This window comes from Cydia amplana, chromosome 24, assembly GCF_948474715.1.
Source record: "Cydia amplana chromosome 24, ilCydAmpl1.1, whole genome shotgun sequence".
Classification (NCBI taxonomy): Eukaryota; Metazoa; Arthropoda; class Insecta; order Lepidoptera; family Tortricidae; genus Cydia; species Cydia amplana.
Genome location: NC_086092.1, coordinates 3,288,817 through 3,307,738, shown reverse-complemented (window position 1 = coordinate 3,307,738; position 18,922 = coordinate 3,288,817). Strand labels below are relative to the sequence as shown.

The 18,922-nt window shown below is 38.2% G+C and overlaps 1 long non-coding RNA gene across 1 annotated transcript in view; it reads left to right on the top strand.

Moving 5' to 3' along the window:
* LOC134659190 (uncharacterized) overlaps window positions 1-17,541 on the top strand; it is a 216,820-nt gene extending 199,279 nt beyond the window's left edge. Inside the window, exon 3 of the long non-coding RNA XR_010097784.1 lies at window positions 17,448-17,541. This is a non-coding gene — a long non-coding RNA (uncharacterized LOC134659190). The remainder of the gene's footprint in view (window positions 1-17,447) is intronic.
* The last annotated feature ends 1,381 nt before the right edge of the window (window positions 17,542-18,922 follow it).

Sequence of the window (18,922 nt, the reverse complement as noted above, 5' to 3'; positions counted from 1 at the left end):
AGACTTATCTAACTGGAGAACACATACGCGTGAACACTGAAGTGGTATTATAAAATGTATAAAATACAACAGTGTACGGAAGGTTTGGGAAACAGCGAATATTCAAGAAGACTTTACAATTCAAAATTTCAAGCGGCATGTATCCAAAGGGACCAAATATCCCTAAATTAAGCTAATTATCTCTGCACTGTGAGCTGTAGACCTCGCGAACTTAACCCGTCCCGTATGTCCCGTGGACCACTGTCTGGAATAGCCTATTATTTATTTATTTATTTATCGTATGGCATTTATTTTACACTGTTCATTCATGCATAGTTACATAGTCTATAATCTAAATCTACATCTTTCCAAGTAAGTAATGGCTGCTCTCGTTGTGGTCTTAAAGTCTTCCACTGGGCCATCGTACTTTGTTAGTGGGCACTCCAAAACGATATGCCGAACGGTTTGCTTAGGGCATCCGCATTCGCAGCATTCTTGGACTAGCCTATAAAGAGATCACATGCTCTTGGTGCTTTTGGCAACTGTAGTTGCCAGCTAGCTGTCACCCTTATTTTATTATAATAATAGAGGTCACTGAAAAATAACAATCATGTGACTGATTAAGTAATAGCCTCTAGCCGCCCAGAGACCTATAAAAAGGTCTCATGTTCCATTCTAATTTGAATCTTTGTTTTGACATGCCAAAATAGCATTTTTATTGGCAAGTTTTGACGTCTGGGCTAGAGGATAAGATAAGAAACCTTGACTTTTAGAATGAAAAGAATAGTACATTACATACCTAAGGTGAATTCGTGAATGCTCCTGATCGCAGGTGCATTAAATATGCGATCTGGGGCTTTGCGAATTACCGCTCGTGGTTTGGCTAAAGTTTTACGTCTTGCTTTAGCCAGGAAGTGAGATTTCTCCTCGCGTAGCGGGGAGAAAATACCACTCACGGGTGACGTAAACTTTATTAACGTCAGCTACCTACAATAACAGTCTATTACTTACACTTACACTTGTGTAAATACAGAACTGATGTATGGTGCTGCAGAAAACAATAATATTATGTTGCACTACATGATTGTAAATATGCGCCTATATGATGCAAAGTTCAAGGTTCCGTAATATTTATCATCTTGCACAGAATTATATGTAATACTGGAGACTGAGGTGAGTTGTGACAGAGGAGAGTTGTTACATCGTCGATTTTTTGGAATCCATTAACCACAGCCATTAACGAGATCGCAATAGCGCGTATTTATTAATTCAAGTTACGAGCTAACATACGCGCACTCTTGCGAGCTCTCTAACAGTAATAGGTTCCAAAAAATCGTAAATGTCACAACTCACCTGCATCTCCCCTACTACCGTAGGTACAGAAAAGAAACCTAAAGGTCCCTCCACACTTCGTGCGCGAAGTGCCACCATCTGTGGTCCACGCACGGGACGTCAAGTTGTGACGACCTTAATACCTAATGCCTCGGAGCAATGCTGAGCCGAACAGAGCAGAGAATGCCCGAAAGGAGGAGTTTCGCCCCCCTGCAAAGGGCTGTTAGTAATCCTGGTTTGCTAACAGCAGTTTTCCGTTCTACTTAATGTCAGGACACCGTTAGAAAAAGAGAGAAATAACTTGTACAAAACTAAAAATTGATACTTATAGTTTGACCAGTGTAAAAAGTATTACGTGTACCGAGCTACTAACAATAGCGATGTATGCAGCTCGGGTGCGCGCGACCCACCCCTCGCACCCCTCACGATTGCCCTGTCTAGACGGCTTCGTCGAATGACTGTCTTGTTTTATAGACGGGTTTGTTTGGCCCAGGAGTCCCAGGACTGACTCATTTCAAACATAGACAGAGATAATTATACTGTCTTTCCCTAAAGCTGGTGATAGCACCCAAAAAAAAGGGATGAGCGGATGAGTAATAGTTTTCTTTGTTCTTATTTACTGACAAGTTGTGTTTGCCAGATTATTCTACTACAGTAGGGCCTTGATAATCCGTCCATAGGCTAATCCGAACGTCGCTGTAATCCGAACTGCCAAGAGTGCCAAGTGATCACTTTCTCTGAACTGACCATGAGATCATAGCCCAACTTTCGCAAGAGACTGACGAATCTGGATGTGACGAGTCTTTTATTAACGATTCTTCGGCTCTTAATGTCAAAAAAATTCCCCACTCGCAAGCTATATCGGCATTGACAACTTGTTTGGACTGGGCTGACGAATCATGCTACGTAATTTGAGGGACAAAGCCTTTGCTCTGTCAATAAATGTTCGCGATTATTTTGTGATTAATTGTTGATGATTGTTGCTTTAGTCTCAACAAATATGTTTTTTTTAGAATGTACCATTATTTTCTTTATATATATAATATATATAATCCGAACGCTTCGCCAGTCCGTACAGGGGGTATTTTTTTGAAGTTCGGATTATCGAGGCCCTACTGTACTACTCCCTCGCGGCCGGTTTCGAGTTTCGACCACGGCGTCGACTGCTTCAACTCCGCTGCTGAAGGCGTTCATGCCAGATTACCTATAATTAAGTACCGTAAAAGTATAAAACTTTGCTCTTTAACATAACTTCGGGAAGTGTATCTGTAACTAACTTTTAAGAACTGTACTGTGACGCGGTGGGAAAAGTTTTATACATTTACGGTACCTATTGAAACTAATGGACTTATACTTATATGTGTTGTAGTATTGGAATACAACTAGCACCCAAAAGAAAGGAATGAGTAGCTACCTATAGTTTTCCTTGTTCTTATTTATTCGCAAGTTGCGTTTGCCAGATTATGTTTTGAAACTGTGGACTATAGTTGTTGGGTGGGTCCACGGTAGGTACCCTAACTTTAAAGTTTGAGCCATAGATGTACGCATATTGACAAAGCCATGTCACTATACTGGTTGGATCTTATTAAAGAACAAATTCAATGAATATAGGGTTCAACCAGCTATTATTGTTTTTGTAACTTTATTGAATGATTCAAAAGTTTTTCGCCACCTGAGACTATAAAATGCAAAACAACAGAAAAAAAAACAGTCAAGAAAACAGTAGCAACCATGCAGAAGATCCTAGTGTTGTTTTTCCTTTTTGCTTTGGTTGTCAAGATGAGCTTCGCCGCAGGTATGTAGTTTTTCGCCACAACAGTTCGGAAAGGCTCTTTTAATTCTTCAAAAACTGTGAGAAAATTGCACTTTATGTAATACCGTAAAAATATAAAACTTTGCCCGCCGCGTCACAGTTCAGTGAAAGCGAAATAACTTTTATTATTTCATTATTTTAGTTATCTTAAAGGCAGGGCTCGGAACCGGATTTTTTTTTGTAAAACCCAAAATAGCCCAGTATTTTTTTTTTCATTATTTTATGCTCTTTACGTTGGACTGAATCATGTATTTAGGTAACAACTTCGTATTATTAGATTGTTCCATTAAAAATGAAATAATAAGCCAAAGAACGAAAAGAACGTAATAATAACAGTCGTAATAATAAATTTAACAGTCTTCCTAAAGAAATAGCGGAAGAATTAAAATATGACAAATTTGTAGGTCGCTTGAAGACTTATTTAATAAGTAATTGTTTTTATTCTATACAAGAATATTTGGATCATAATAAATACCATAAATAGGCATATACTATAAACAATTTCTTTGGCTACTATTTGTTTGTGTAGGTATTCTGTAACTTGTATGTTATAATTGTTTTATGTGTTAGTATTAGATAAAATTGTAATGCGTACCCTTACAGGGTGTCATATTGTGATTGTGAAACATTATTAGTAAAGAACATCTGTATAAACACCAATATGAGATACACCAACATAATACCGGTATCTTTTGTATGAAGAAAAAACCGGTTCCGATCCGAGCCTTGGTTAAAGGGCAAAGTTTTATACTTTTACGGTAAGCGCTGAAAAGTGCCCGAAAGCCACTTGTATAAATGCCACAAATATCATGTGATAACCTGATAACCTTTATACTTTTGCTACCGAAATGTATATTAAGTACCTACTTACTGTATATCTTTTTTGCTATTTTCATGTAGAGGCTGCTTGTTGCCTGCCTATAGTGACTGGTCCTTGTCGAGCCTATATTCCGAGGTAAGCTAAAAATTATACACCCAATCACAATCAATCGTGTTTAAGCCCCCTCCAGACTCTGTGCGTGAATCGTGGCGCGAAGTCGTGAACGCGAGTGTGGAGGGGGCTATACGTCCACTAGGACGCAGGTATGAGTGAAAGTGAGAAACAGATAAACTGACCGTACCAAGGTCGCGGTCCGGTACGCCCGTCTGTTAGCACTATTACAATACTTACCTAATTTATTTTTCAGATACGGATACAATACAACGTCCCAACAGTGCCAAGGATTCATTTACGGAGGATGCCAGGGAAATGACAACAATTATTCAAGTTTAGACGCATGTCAAGAAGCTTGTGAGTGTTATTAGTTATTTAAGCGTTCTTCAAAGTTGAAAAATCGGCGACATTGTGATGTTTAATTGAAAATAAATGTTTTGTTTATTTTTTCACTGTTTATTATTATTAGGTACCTACTCAAACCGCAATTTCATACCCAGAGTCAAACCAAGCTACTGTGGGTAGACTCGGCAAGCGACAGACTTGAAAATAAAATATTTATTAAAGGCATTCCCTCATCCCTCACTTTGTCACTGCATAATCTGTGCAGAGTTAGATTAGACGGACTCTACGAAACTAAACCTTGTAGGTACTTTTGATTTACTCGGAACACATGTAAGTATAAATTCTGTTATAGCCGGTTTAAACTCTCCGCGAGCCACGAGACGAGCCGCGAGCTGCGCCACGAGACGCGAGTCCACCGTTTACACTCGCGTTCGGCTTGTCATTCGGTTATAAACCTTATGCCGTGCCGTTAGTGTTTAAATTATATTAGCTCGACGAGCTTGCGAGCCACGAGACGAGCCGCGAGCCCACCGCTTACACTCTCGTCTCGTGGCGCGGCTCGCGGCTCGTCTCGTGGCTCGCGCGAGAGTTTAAACCGGCTATTAAGTATTTGGCGCGGTTGGAAAAATGACACAATACAATGAATTTAGGTTGAGTTGACTCTACAACCAGGGATCGGAACAGGTTTTTTGCAAAAACTTCGATATAACCATTTTTTTTTTCGAATTATTTTATACTCGAAATGTAGGACTCAGTTGTGTGTTTAGGTAACGACTTCGTACTTATTATTAGGTTGCCCAATTAGAAATGAAATAATTAGCAAAGAACGAACAAATACCGATAAATTAAAACACGGTCGAAGGGAGTGTTTTAAATCGACACGAGTTAAATTAAGCTACATTAAGTTAAATCCCTAAATTAAGCTAATTATCTCTGCACTGTGAGCTGTACACCTCGCGAACATAACCCGTCCCGTATGTCCCATCTGCCCTAGTAGCACGGTCGCATTTTTATCGTTTGTCACCATGCCTGGCACGTTCTAACGAGTATGTAAGTGCGAAAGTTACGGGCATAGTGATACTTAGTCGATAAAACTGGAACCGTGCTGAGCCCGCTAGACTGGCCTATAAAGAGATCACATGCTTTTGGTGCTTTTGGCAACTGTAGTTGCCAGCTGTCACCCTTATTTTATTATAATAATAGAGGTCACTGAAAAATAACAATCATGTGACTGATTAAGTAACAGCCTCTAGCCGCCCAGAGACCTATAAAAAAGTCTCATGTTCCATTCTAATTTGAATCTTTGTTTTGACATGCCAAAATAGCATTTTTATTGGCATGTTTTGACGTCTGGGCTAAGATAAGAAACCTTGACTTTTAGAATGAAAAGAATAGTACATTACATACCTAAGGTGAATTCGTGAATGCTCCAGATGCGATATGCGATCTGGGGCTTTGCGAATTACCGCCCGTGGTTTGTCAAAAGTTTTACGTCTTGCCTTGGCCGGAAGTGAGATTTCTCCTCGCGTAGCGGGGAGAAAATCCCACTTACGAGCCTAGGGTGACGTAAACTTTATTAACGTCGGCTACCTGCAATAACAGTCTATTACTTACACTTACACTTGTGTAAATACAGAACTGATGTATGGTGCTGCAGAAAACAATAATATTATGTTGCACTACATGATTGTAAATATGCGCCTATATGATGCAAAGTGCAAGGTTCCGTAATATTTATCATCTTGCACAGAATTATATGTAATACTGGAGACTGAGGTGAGTTGTGACAGAGGAGAGTTGTTACATCGTCGATTTTTTGGAATCCATTAACCACAGCCATTAACGAGATCGCAATAGCGCGTGTTTATTAATTCAAGTTACGAGCTAACATACGCGCACTCTTGCGAGCTCTCTAACAGTAATAGGTTCCAAAAAATCGAAAATTTCACAACTCACCTGCATCTCCCCTACTACCGTAGGTACAGAAAAGAAACCTAAAGGTCCCTCCACACTTCGTGCGCAAAGTGCCACCATCTGTGGTCGACGCATGGGACGTCAAGTTGTGACGACCTTAATACCTAATGCCTCGGAGCAATGCTGAGCCGAACAGAGCAGAGAATGCCCGAAAGGAGGAGTTTCGCCCCCCTGCAAAGGGCTGTTAGTAATCCTGGTTTGCTAACAGCAGTTTTCCGTTCCACTTAATGTCAGGACACCGTTAGAAAAAGAGAGAAATAACTTGTACAAAACTAAAAATTGATACTTATAGTTTGACCAGTGTAAAAAGTATTACGTGTACCGAGCTACTAACAGTGGCGATGTATTCAGCTCGGGTGCGCGCGACCCACCCCTCACGATTGCCCTGTCTAGACGGCTTCGTCGAATGACTGTATTGTTTTATAGACTGGTTTGTTTGGCCCAGGAGTCCCAGGACTGACTCATTTCAAACATAGACAGAGATAATTATACTGTCTTTGCCTAAAGCTGGTGCTAGCACCCAAAAAAAAGGGATGAGCGGATGAGTAATAGTTTTCTTTGTTCTTATTTACTGACAAGTTGTGTTTGCCAGATTATTCTACTACAGTAGGGCCTTGATAATCCGTACATAGGCTAATCCGAACGTCGCTGTAATCCGAACTGCCAAGAGTGCCAAGTGATCCCTTTCTCTGAACTGACCATGAGATCATAGCCCAACTTTCGCAAGAGACTGACGAATCTGGATGTGACGAGTCTTTTATTGACGATTCTACGGCTCTTAATGTCAAAAAAAATCCCCACTCGCAAGCTATATCGGCATTGACCACTTGTTTGGACTGGGCTGACGAATCATGCTACGTAATTTGAGGGACAAAGCCTTTGCTCTGTCAATAAATAGTACGCGATTATTTTGTGATTAATTTCTTTGTTTTTGTTACTTTAGTCTCAACAAATATGTTTTTTTTAGAATGTACCATTATTTTCTTTATAACATACTATAATCCGAACGCTTCGCCAGTCCGTACAGGGGGTATTTTTTTGAAGTTCGGATTATCGAGGCCCTACTGTACTACTCCCTCGCGGCCGGTTTCGAGTTTCGACCACGGCGTCGACTGCTTCAACTCCGCTGCTGAATGCGTTCATGCCAGATTACCTATAATTAAGTACCGTCACAGAATAAATAATAGTACTACTCGTAAGTACAGAAGACTCACTCTCTAACAAAACGCGTCTGTTACGATCAGCACAGATATGGCCGCTAGGTGGCGACAGCGCCACGCGCCGCTTATGGCTTTCCCCAAAATTGGGGCCGAACGGATGTACTTTTAGCTACCTGTAGCAAAGCGACGAAATCGCGGAGTGAGACACGCCTGGTACCGTAAAAGTATAAAATTTTGGTCTTTAACAGTTATAAATCATTGTCTTTAACATAACTTCGGGAAGTGTATCTGTAACTAACTTTTAAGAACTGTACTGTGACGCGGTGGGCAAAGTTTTATACTTTTACGGTACCTATTGAAACTGTGGACTACTTATATGTGTTGTTATTGGAATACAACTAGCACCCAAAAGAAAGGAATGAGTAGCTACCTATAGTTTTCCTTGTTCTTATTTATTCGCAAGTTGCGTTTGCCAGATTATGTTTTGAAACTGTGGACTATAGTTGTTGGGTGGGTTCACGGTAGGTACCCTAACTTTAAAGTTTGAGCCATAGATGTACGCATATTGACAAAGCCATGTCACTATACTGGTTGGATCTTATTAAAGAACAAATTCAATGAATATAGGGTTCAACCAGCTATTATTGTTTTTGTAACTTTATTAAATGATTCAAAAGTTTTTCGCCACCTGTGACTATAAAATGCGAAAACAACAGAAAAAAAAAACAGTCAAGAAAACAGTAGCAACCATGCAGAATATCCTAGTATTGTTTTTCCTTTTTGCTTTGGTTGTCAAGATGAGCTTCGCAGCAGGTATGTAGTTTTTCGCCACAACAGTTCGGAAAGGCTCTTTTTATTCTTCAAAAACTGTGAGGAAATTGCACTTTATGTAATACCGTAAAAGTATAAAACATTGCCCGCCGCGTCACAGTTCAGTGAAAGCGAAATAACTTTTATTATTTCGCTTATTTTAGTTATGTTAAAGGCAGGGCTCGGAACCGGTTTTTTTTGTAAAACCCAAAATAGCCCAGTATTTTTTCATTATTTTATGCTCTTTACGTTGGACTGAATCATGTATTTAGGTAACAACTTCGTATTATTAGATTGTCCCATTAAAAATGAAATAATAAGCCAAAGAACGAAAAGAACGTAATAATACCGGTATTTTTTGTATGAAGAAAAAACCGGTTCCGAGCCTTGGTTAAAGGGCAAAGTTTTATACTTTTACGGTAAGCGCTGAAAAGTGCCCGAAAGCCACTTGTATAAATGCCACAAATATCATGTAATATCGTATCATAACCTGATAACCTTTATACTTTCTGTAGCATCTGTAGCATCACTCAAGGAGAGGCTTAAAAAATTGTGGCTTTCCGATACATAAGTAATTCGGTTTTCCTCGATTTACTTCTTTAGTTTCCTTTACTTTTCTGGTTCGAGCTCATATCTATTTGTTTTATGATATATATTGAGTATTTATTTATTTATTTAAATTAAGTTATATTTATATATGTACGCTTTATTTTTATTTATTTAAGTATTTCTATTTATGTTTATATATATTATTTGTAACAATGTATATTCAAAACTTGCACTTCATTAACTTTAGTGATTGTACACTATTGTTTTGTTTGTCATTACTTCTGTTTTGTTTTATTCGTTTCCTCAAAGGTTAACTGGAAGAGATCCCATACAGGGATAAGTTCGCCTTTGTTGTATTTAATTTATTCTGTAACTATGTTTCTCGTGTTTTTATTTCTATGTGCAATAAAGTATATACATACATACTTTTGCTACCGAAATGTATATTAAGTACCTACTTACTGTATATATTTTTTGCTATTTTTTTGTAGAGGCTGCTTGTTGCCTGCCTATAGTGACTGGTCCTTGTAAAGCCTATATTCCAAGGTAAGCTAAAAATAATACACACAATCTCAATCAATCGTGTTTTAAGCCCCCTCCAGACTATGTGCCTGACGCGGGCGAAGCCGCGAACGCGATTCGCGCACGAGTGTGGAGGTGGAGGGGGCTATGGCTGCGTCCTAGTGAACGTATAGTCCACTCCATACCCATAGTCTGAAGTGAGAAACAGAAATAGATAAGCTGACCGTACCAAGGTCGCGGTCCGGTACGCCCGTCTGTTAGCACTATTACAATACTTGCCTAATTTATTTTTCAGTTACGGATACAATACAACGTCCCAACAGTGCCAAGGATTCATTTATGGAGGATGCCAGGGAAATGACAATCGTTATCCAAGTTTAGACGCATGTCAAGAAGCTTGTGAGTGTTATTAGTTAATTAAGCGTTCTTCAAAATTGAAAAATCGGCGACATCGTGATGTTTAATCGAAAATAAAAATGTTTTGTTTATTTTTTCACTGTTTATTATTATTAGGCACCTACTCAAACCGCAATTTCATACCCAGAGTCAAACCAAGCTACTATGGGTAGACTTGGCAAGCGACAGACTTGAAAATATAGTCCGTCAACCAAATCTTGTCAGTAGCAATGTAAAGCAAACTAAAGTAGGGCAACACTCAAAGAGCAGTATTGCGCTAAGAAAAGCAGCAATGTACATCGAATCAACATTTTTTTTTCCGCTGAGCGCGCCCTGCGTACGTCAATTCAAATTGTCACTCGCGGTTTATTGAAAAAAATTGAAACATGGACGGACAATTTAAAAGCGATGTTAAAACAATGTTAATCAAAATGATGAACAAATTTGAAGATATCAAAAACAACTCCCTATCGTAGTGCTTATATTCTCTTTGTTCCCTATCTATGTCTTCTAAGTTTACTAAAATAAAATCATATCAAAATGCAGATAATTAGATAGTGCATATATTTGTTATTTACAATATAATATGCCACTTGTTAATGTAAATTAGTGTACTGTTCTGGATGAATATGACATACCTGTGTAATTTTTTTGATTGGTATATATTGTACAATATACATATTAAAAATAAAACAACTGATATTTGGGTGTTTATTTAATTTAAAGGTAAATAAGATAAGGGTCACTTTTCGACTTGGTTGCGTTGTACACGTACATAAACCGCCATAGGTAAGTATTGTCTGAAAAGATACTACCTACTACGAACGCCTTATATTGGGCAAGATTTAATCCTGCAACAAACATGTATGGATTAGGTAGATATTGCGAAAGAACGGCGATATAATCAAGGCTCTTAATACTGTTTAAAAGGTTTACCTTTGTAAATAGTCACAACTGATTGCTGAAAATATTAGACATGTGGGCCTATGGACGGTTTCCAGGACACAATTTATGGTCTTGTTGGATAGATTTAGGCATACGTTTTAATTTTATTTATGCCTTTTAACCCTAAAACAAAAAAACTGAACATAATCTTAAAAGTTCGAAAGAGTTCTTCCAATACTTGTCATAACCTCAATTTTTAGTAATGTTTACCATCAACGAGCATGATTGTACATTGTAGGCCCCTTAGCTTTGCTTATTCTTATTTAATGTATTGGTATTTAATGGTGACAGCAGAAATATCTCTTGAAACAGAAACGATTCAGAATGAAAACCAAATGAAAACAAATAAGGTGACGGCTGTCATTCACGATCCACATTCCACAGATAAAACACAGATGACACGCGTTTTGGAATTATTTGAACACAGTGTTGCTAACCCGCGATTTTTCAAATTTGCCGCCTTTTACTACTGACAAGATTTGGTTGACGGACTTTAAAATGTTTATTTAAAGGCATTTCCTCACTTTGTCACTGCATAATCTGTGCAGAGTTAGCTTAGACGGACTCTACGAAACTAAACATTGTACTCTTGATTTACTTACTCAGAATACCTAGTGTATGAATTCTGTTCTGTATTTGGCGCGGTTGGAAAAATGACACAATACAATGAAGTTAGAGGTTGGGTTGACTCTATAACCAGGGATCGGAACTGGTTTTTTTTTTTTACTTTTGGATAACCGAGGGCATGGCATGAGTGGTGGGGATAACTGACAGAACGGGATAGTCTTATGTATCTTTCACTAGGAGTAGCAGAGAAAGCGCTATTATTGTTTGTCTTTGTCACAGTCTCATATTTTTTTATTCCCCACCGTAGTTTATGGTGGGATACAAACAATGCGTAAACGTCAAATTGGTGTGAAACATATGAACAGTGCAAAGATTATCAGGAAAAATATTGAAATCAGTGTTTCGTGTGCATGAAGTAGTACTTAACAATTCAACAAATATGGTGAATTGCTCAGTTTTGCGCTGTACAAGTGACTGCCGGCAAAAACAGGACAACCTAACATTTCACAGGTAAATACAGCATTTTATACTTCGGTCACATTATCATGCTTAGTAACAGCATCCTACAATCTATATCAATTAAAATCTGAGTAGAAAAAGCATTTACATTAAATAATAACTCGGGTAAAAAAATTAACCTATAAATATCTTCTGATAAATTAACCGACCAAAATACGTACGCATATTGACATATTGACGACCCTTTTAATAACGTGTATTCAATTTAGTCGCATTGCTATTATTGAGGGATACCAGCCCGTGATGCATACAATTACCCCAAAATTCGGGTATTTTGTATTTTAATAACATTTTTATAAATAATTTTGCTGTAGAACTGGACATAATATACGAACAATAAAATTGAACTGTGTTTAAATTAGAATGTAAATTATATTTATTTAAGCATTACGGATTCTTTCTAACGTTATAGGGGGTTTTGCCACGACTCAGAGAATCTAATTCTATGATATGCTGCAGGCACTAATTCTTAATTTTGCAAACAAAATATGCCGAACTTTGTTCTTGAAAACGGACAAACTATGAACAAAAATGTCTATATCATTAAGCGATTCATTATACATATTACAAGTACGCCTAAAGAAAGAATTTTTAAAAAATGTTATTAAAATACAAAATACCCGAATTTTGGGGTAATTGTATGCATCACGGGCTGGTATCCCTCGAATAATAGCAATGCGACTAAATTGAATACACGTTATTAAAAGGGTGACGGCTTACTGTCAATATGCGTACGTATTTTGGTCGGTTAATTTATCAGGAGATATTTATAGGTTAATTTTTTTACCCGAGTTATTATTTAATGTAAATGCTTTTTCTACTCAGATTTTAATTGATATAGATTGTAGGATGCTGTTACTAAGCATGATAATGTGACCGAAGTATAAAATGCTGTATTTACCTGTGAAATGTTAGGTTGTCCTGTTTTTGCCGGCAGTCACTTGTACAGCGCAAAACTGAGCAATTCACCATATTTGTTGAATTGTTAAGTACTACTTCATGCACACGAAACAATTCAATATTTCAATATGCTGATTATTGATATATATATATTGATTTATATTATATTGATTTTTATGCTGATTTCAATATTTTTCCTGATAATCTTTGCACTGTTCATATGTTTCACACCAATTTGACGTTTACGCATTGTTTGTATCCCACCAATTTTCATGGTATTTTAGTTTCACAAATTTCGCACATAGTCTTTAATTAATTAAAAAAATAATGAGTTTGTTTCATTGTGTACTAATACTGGTGTTCAGTGAACATCATGTTTCATTGTTTACTACATAAAAATGTTTCATTGTGAGACTAGGGGGTGTCTTTTGAAAGAATTAAAAAAAACTGCACCAAAGAGTGAAAGAAATTTAAAAATATTTAGCTCCAAAGTAACTTTAATACACATTGAACACAACAAAAAATTAAATAACGCCAAACTAGACTATATCTTGGTAAAAAATTGCGAAACATAAATGAAAAATGTTACTTTTGTCGCCCGAATTCACAATAAGGCTCGTAGCAACGTGCTCCTTCTCCAAGGCGCGCTCGCGTATTGGGGAGGTGCTGGGGGTCCCTGAGCCTGCCCTTGCTTGACAGACGGCACTAGCTGATAACACCTAGTTTCCGAGATATCGCAAAGTTTCACTGTGTACGATTGTTTCAATGTTCGACAAGTGACCCTAACCATAGATAGGTTATACTCATATTTGAGGAGCACAAAAAAATACTTCAATATTTATTTCTGTGCCTACGAAGAAATCTGTTATTTTTGATTAATTTTCTCATTCCATCCATCTTTATCACACTCGTTGTTAAACATAAAGTCGTCTCTTTCTCTTTTGGTGTGCGAGAGCGCGTTAGCAGGTGCACATTTCTCGCTTGTCCAGCCGCGACTAAAGGCAACTTGTCCAATTTGTCACAAGGTAAGCGCTTCAATTTTGGAACGCCTATAACCTATCTTGAGTTATAAATCATTGCGAAGCGGCGGCAGCCATCTTTGATCGCGCTGCGCGCGCAATGAGTTCGGTGACCGCCACCGGCCGGCCCACCGCTGGCCTGGAACCGCCGTCTCCCAGCAGCACGGCTAGCACATGATTACCCGCGGGATAGCTCGCGCCGCGAGAGACGGCAGTCGCCCGTCACAAATTTCTATCTCTATCTGTCAATTCCTCGATTTTGGCAGCATGAGTTCGCACATCGAGAAAAGAGTTCCACGAGAGAGAGCCATCCCGCGCGCGACTTAGCCAATGTGGCCATTTATACATGGAACAAACTTTTCATTCGTGGCAACACTGAATCGGTAAAATAATAATCGGATAAGTAATGAATAGTCAGCCTTAGAAACGGAGCGTCCCTAGTCACGATAACTTTGTCTCTTTCTCGCAGTATGAAGAATAAGAAATAGCAAATATTATTTTTAAGTCGAAAATGTCAGTGTCAATACTGTCAATCAAAATTTGATTTGCTTTGTCGTTACAAGTTGGAATATATTATTATAATTATCTAAAGATTACCTACCTAATCATTAAAATACAACTCCTTACGAATAATTGGCGTTTTGTTAAAAGTTTTGGCTAACAAAATACCATCTTTACGAAGAAGTCAAGTTGTAAGTACTTACGTACACAATTCAATCTTCATAAAGCTCTTTTCCGTTGTCTTTTGCAAAAAAATTACATTCCTTTTAAATCTTATTTACAGAGTAAATATCTTATGCTAATCCCCGACATATCTCCCTTATGGCTGGCTAGCCGCTGCATTGCTGGCTTCGAAGATAGATTGAATGACAATCATGCACAAGCCTATCATCAAACACGGAGGTATTCTCTACACCTAAGCATGCTGCTGCTAACCGCAGCCCTCCTGCCATCACGGAGGACATAGAAGGGCTCAAGTTGGGAACCTACTCCGTGCAAGGACAGTCGAGTGTTGATAACACTTCTCAAATAATGTGACTTTTAAATAAATACTACCAAAAACTTTAAATGATTTTATTTACTTTGGCCTTTTTGAGATAGGTACTCAGATTTAAGTACGATTCGTCGGAGTCGGAGCGCATTTCACATTTGTATGCCCAAAGCCGGTCGGCTGCTTGCGGATCGGATGGCTCCGGACGGATTCTATCGCTTCTGCCACACATTATGTAAATAGGTACACTGAAAAAGCATTCCGGCGCGGCCCAACTCCAGCCGGTCGGTGGGAATCGTAACTTAAGGATTAGGCTAGTACCAACTCGTACACTACAAAGTAAGTATTACGGCTGTGGTCTTCTGTGAGGTGGAGTTTGAGTTGAGCTGCCAGATTCATTATTTGCATTCTTTGTGGAATGTTGTTTCACAAAATTTCGTCTAAATCGGTTCGGCGGATTAAGCGTCATGAGGTAACATATAGTCAGCAGCAATAGTTGCTAAGCGGGCGAGGTGTTCAAAATTACCTTGACGCGCTCTTATTCTCTTAACAATAAAGTCGCGTCAAGATCATTTTGAACACCTCGCCCGCTTAGCAACTATTGCTGCTGACTGTACATAGGTACAGATTTACTTTTGCATTTACTTATTATAAGTGAGGTTGATCGCAATATTCAGGTCGGGATTGTGTTGTTTATATCCCACAATGAATGGAAACACCTAAGGAGCGACATAATATAGGTTGTCAACAATAATTGCATGTAAAAATACGCGTGTAAATATAACGGGTTAGCACTGATTGATAGCACGTAATTGTTTCCCGGATTAGCAATGTAATATTTTTGTATCAATTATTTATGTTTCTATTAATTATCCCCCAGTCAATTCGCCACCAAAGGTTTCCTTTGTTGATGTGGTCGTGATCGTACAATCTTAGGCTTAGATTTTTTTCTGTCGGATTTTCGTTTAACTTAAGAGAACAAACAAGTCATTGTGAAAAAATATAATAATTTTGATATTAATGGCATGATCATGAAACTCAAGATTCAAATTATACTTAAACAAAAAAGTGTTGTAGTATGAAATAAATATAAAATATGGAAAATTATCTTTCTTTTAGAACAAAAGTCAACAAAACTTCGACCAAATGCGCTTGTCGCCAAACTCAGTACCGGGAGCAAACCCTAGTCGCGACCCTCTAGCCTCGAAGACAATTTCTCTCATTTTGACGTTCAAACGCGGGACATTTTGTCTCCCATAGTACACTCGTGCTACGATTTTCGAGAGTATCCCGCGTGGAACTGTCAAACGACAAAATTATGTCGCTTTGACATTTGTCCGCGAGACAGCGGGTTGTCGCGCGGCTCTTATGCTACCGATTCGCGAGAGAGCGCTATGTCGCGGCATTTTCTCGCCTGTCGACTGTCGCGCCCATCATGTGCTAGCCGTGCAGGGATCGGATACCGGTATTTTTTGTATGGGAACGGAAACGGTATTTTTTCGTTCTTTGCTAATTACTTCATTTCTAATTGGGCAATCTAATAATACGAAGTCGTTACTTAAACACACAACTGAGTCCTACATGTTGAGTATAAAATAATTCGAAAAATATGGTTATTTCGATGTTTTTGCCAAAAAACCGGTTCCGATCCCTGTCTCCCAGTTTGCAGCGGTTCGTTGTAGGGAAAGGGAACTGTCACACTGACTGCGCAGGTAGAAATCTAAAGTCCGTCTTAACTTAGGATATCAGATTTTTTTAAAGTAGATTGTTAATCATGGGATAAAAGGCACTCATTGCTGCCGAGGTACGAGGGGCGTTCAAAATATTCTCGGTATTGATATCTTACAACCTCTTCTAAAATTTCTTTCGTTACTGGCCGCTAAGGTTTATTCATTGACATTAAAAAAAAGTATAATTCGAAGCGAGATGTTCTTTTGTTTTTCTGCAATTGCTGAACAAACATGAACATCATGTGGGAATTGACAATGTTAACTAAATTAGAACATCGATGCGTGATAAAATTCTTGACAAAACAGGGTAAAAATAAAAAAACCATAAAAGAGGAAATGGATTGTGTTTACCGTGAGTCTGCTCCTTCTTTATCTACCATTCAAAAGTGGTCAAGCGAGTTTAAACGTGGAAGGGAGAGTGTTGAAGACGACCCTAGACCTGGCCGGCCTGTAGTAGCTACTTCACAAGAAAATATTGATAAAGTGGAAAAACTTATATTGGAAGATGGTCGAGTGAAGGTAAAATCTATAGCACAAGTAACCAATCTCTCTATTGGTACCGTACATGATATTATCCATGACCATCTTAATATGTCAAAAGTAAGTGCAAGATGGGTTCCGCGAATGCTGACTCGGCTTCAAAAAGACATGCGTGTAGCTTGTTGTTCCGATTTTATTGACCTGTGCGGTGAAAATCCTGATGAGGTGCTGCAAAGAATAGTTACTGGAGATGAAACCTGGGTTCATCATTATGACCCAGAGAGTAAACAAGAGTCCATGCAGTGGCACATTAAGGGTTCAGCTCATCCCAAGAAGTCCAAGGTCATCCCTTCAGCTGGCAAGGTCATGGCCACGATATTTTGGGATTGTGAAGGAGTATTACTGATCGATTATAAAGAAAAAAAGCGGCCAAGTGCGAGTCGGACTCGCCCATGAAGGGTTCCGTATTTAGGCGATTTAAGACGTATAAAAAAAAAACTACTTACTAGATCTAGTTCAAACCAATTTTCGGTGGAAGTTTACATGGTAATGTACATCATATATTTTTTTTAGTTTTATCATTCTCTTATTTTAGAAGTTACAGGGGGGGGGGGGACACACATTTTACCACTTTGGAAGTGTCTCTCGCGCAAACTATTCAGTTTAGAAAAAAATGATATTAGAAACCTCAATATCATTTTTGAAGACCTATCCATAGATACCCCACACGTATGGGTTTGATGAAAAAAAAATTTTTGAGTTTCAGTTCGAAGTATGGGGAACCCCAAAAATTTATTGTTTTTTTTTCTATTTTTGTGTGAAAATCTTAATGCGGTTCACAGAATACATCTACTTACCAAGTTTCAACAGTATAGTTCTTATAGTTTCGGAGAAAAGTGGCTGTGACATACGGACGGACAGACAGACGGACAGACGGACAGACGGACAGACAGACAGACATGACGAATCTATAAGGGTTCCGTTTTTTGCCATTTGGCTACGGAACCCTAAAAAGGTGTAAATATCACAGGACAATACTACGCTAACATTCTACGTCAATTAAAGGATGCAATCAAAGAAAAGAGGCGAGGAAAGTTAACCAAAGGTGTTATGCTTCTGCATGACAACGCCCCCGTCCATACTGCTCATATTGCCAAGGCAGCTATTGTTGAATGTGGGTTTGAAACTGTTACTCACCCACCGTATAGTCCGGACTTAGCCCCCAGCGACTTCTTTTTGTTCCCCAATCTTAAAAAGGATCTGCGTGGAAATAAATTTTCCGATGATGAAGCATTGAAGGCGGCAGTGGAGGAGCATTTTTACACCAAAGATAAAAAATATTTTTATGCAGGATTAAAAAAAATAATTGATCGATCTTTTAAGTGTATGAACATAGGGGGGGAGTATATTGAAAAATAAAAATATCAAACTTTTCGTACTTGTTTGTTTTCATTCTCATACCGAGAATATTTTGAACACCCCTCGTAGTTTGGCGCTCGAACGCAGTAAGAGTGCCAATAGTCTTCGAGCTAACTAAACACTCTACTTTTCATTTCGAATACGAGGAAAGTAAAATGCATGTGTTTTTTTTATAAAACATGACTAAGTATAAATGCTTATAAGTAGTATTTCTTTAGGGTATGTTCAATTACCAATTTAGACAAAAGTATCGTTATTTATGGAATGAAGAGTCAAATATCAGAATGGAAATTGTACTTGGTCTTATAACAAAAATTATATTTAAACCAAACTTTCCATTGCTTATTGTAAAAAAAAATTAAAAATCGTAAGTACTTTGAACGTAATATGCTCTAGATCAGAAACGTATAATTTTCTGCACACCTTTTAAAACAACAATGACCCTCTTTCAGAGCATGAGAAATGAAAAGTATTTTTATCGATCAGAAGTTTACGCCTGCGTTAAATAAAACAATAAAATATATTTTCCATTTTATAT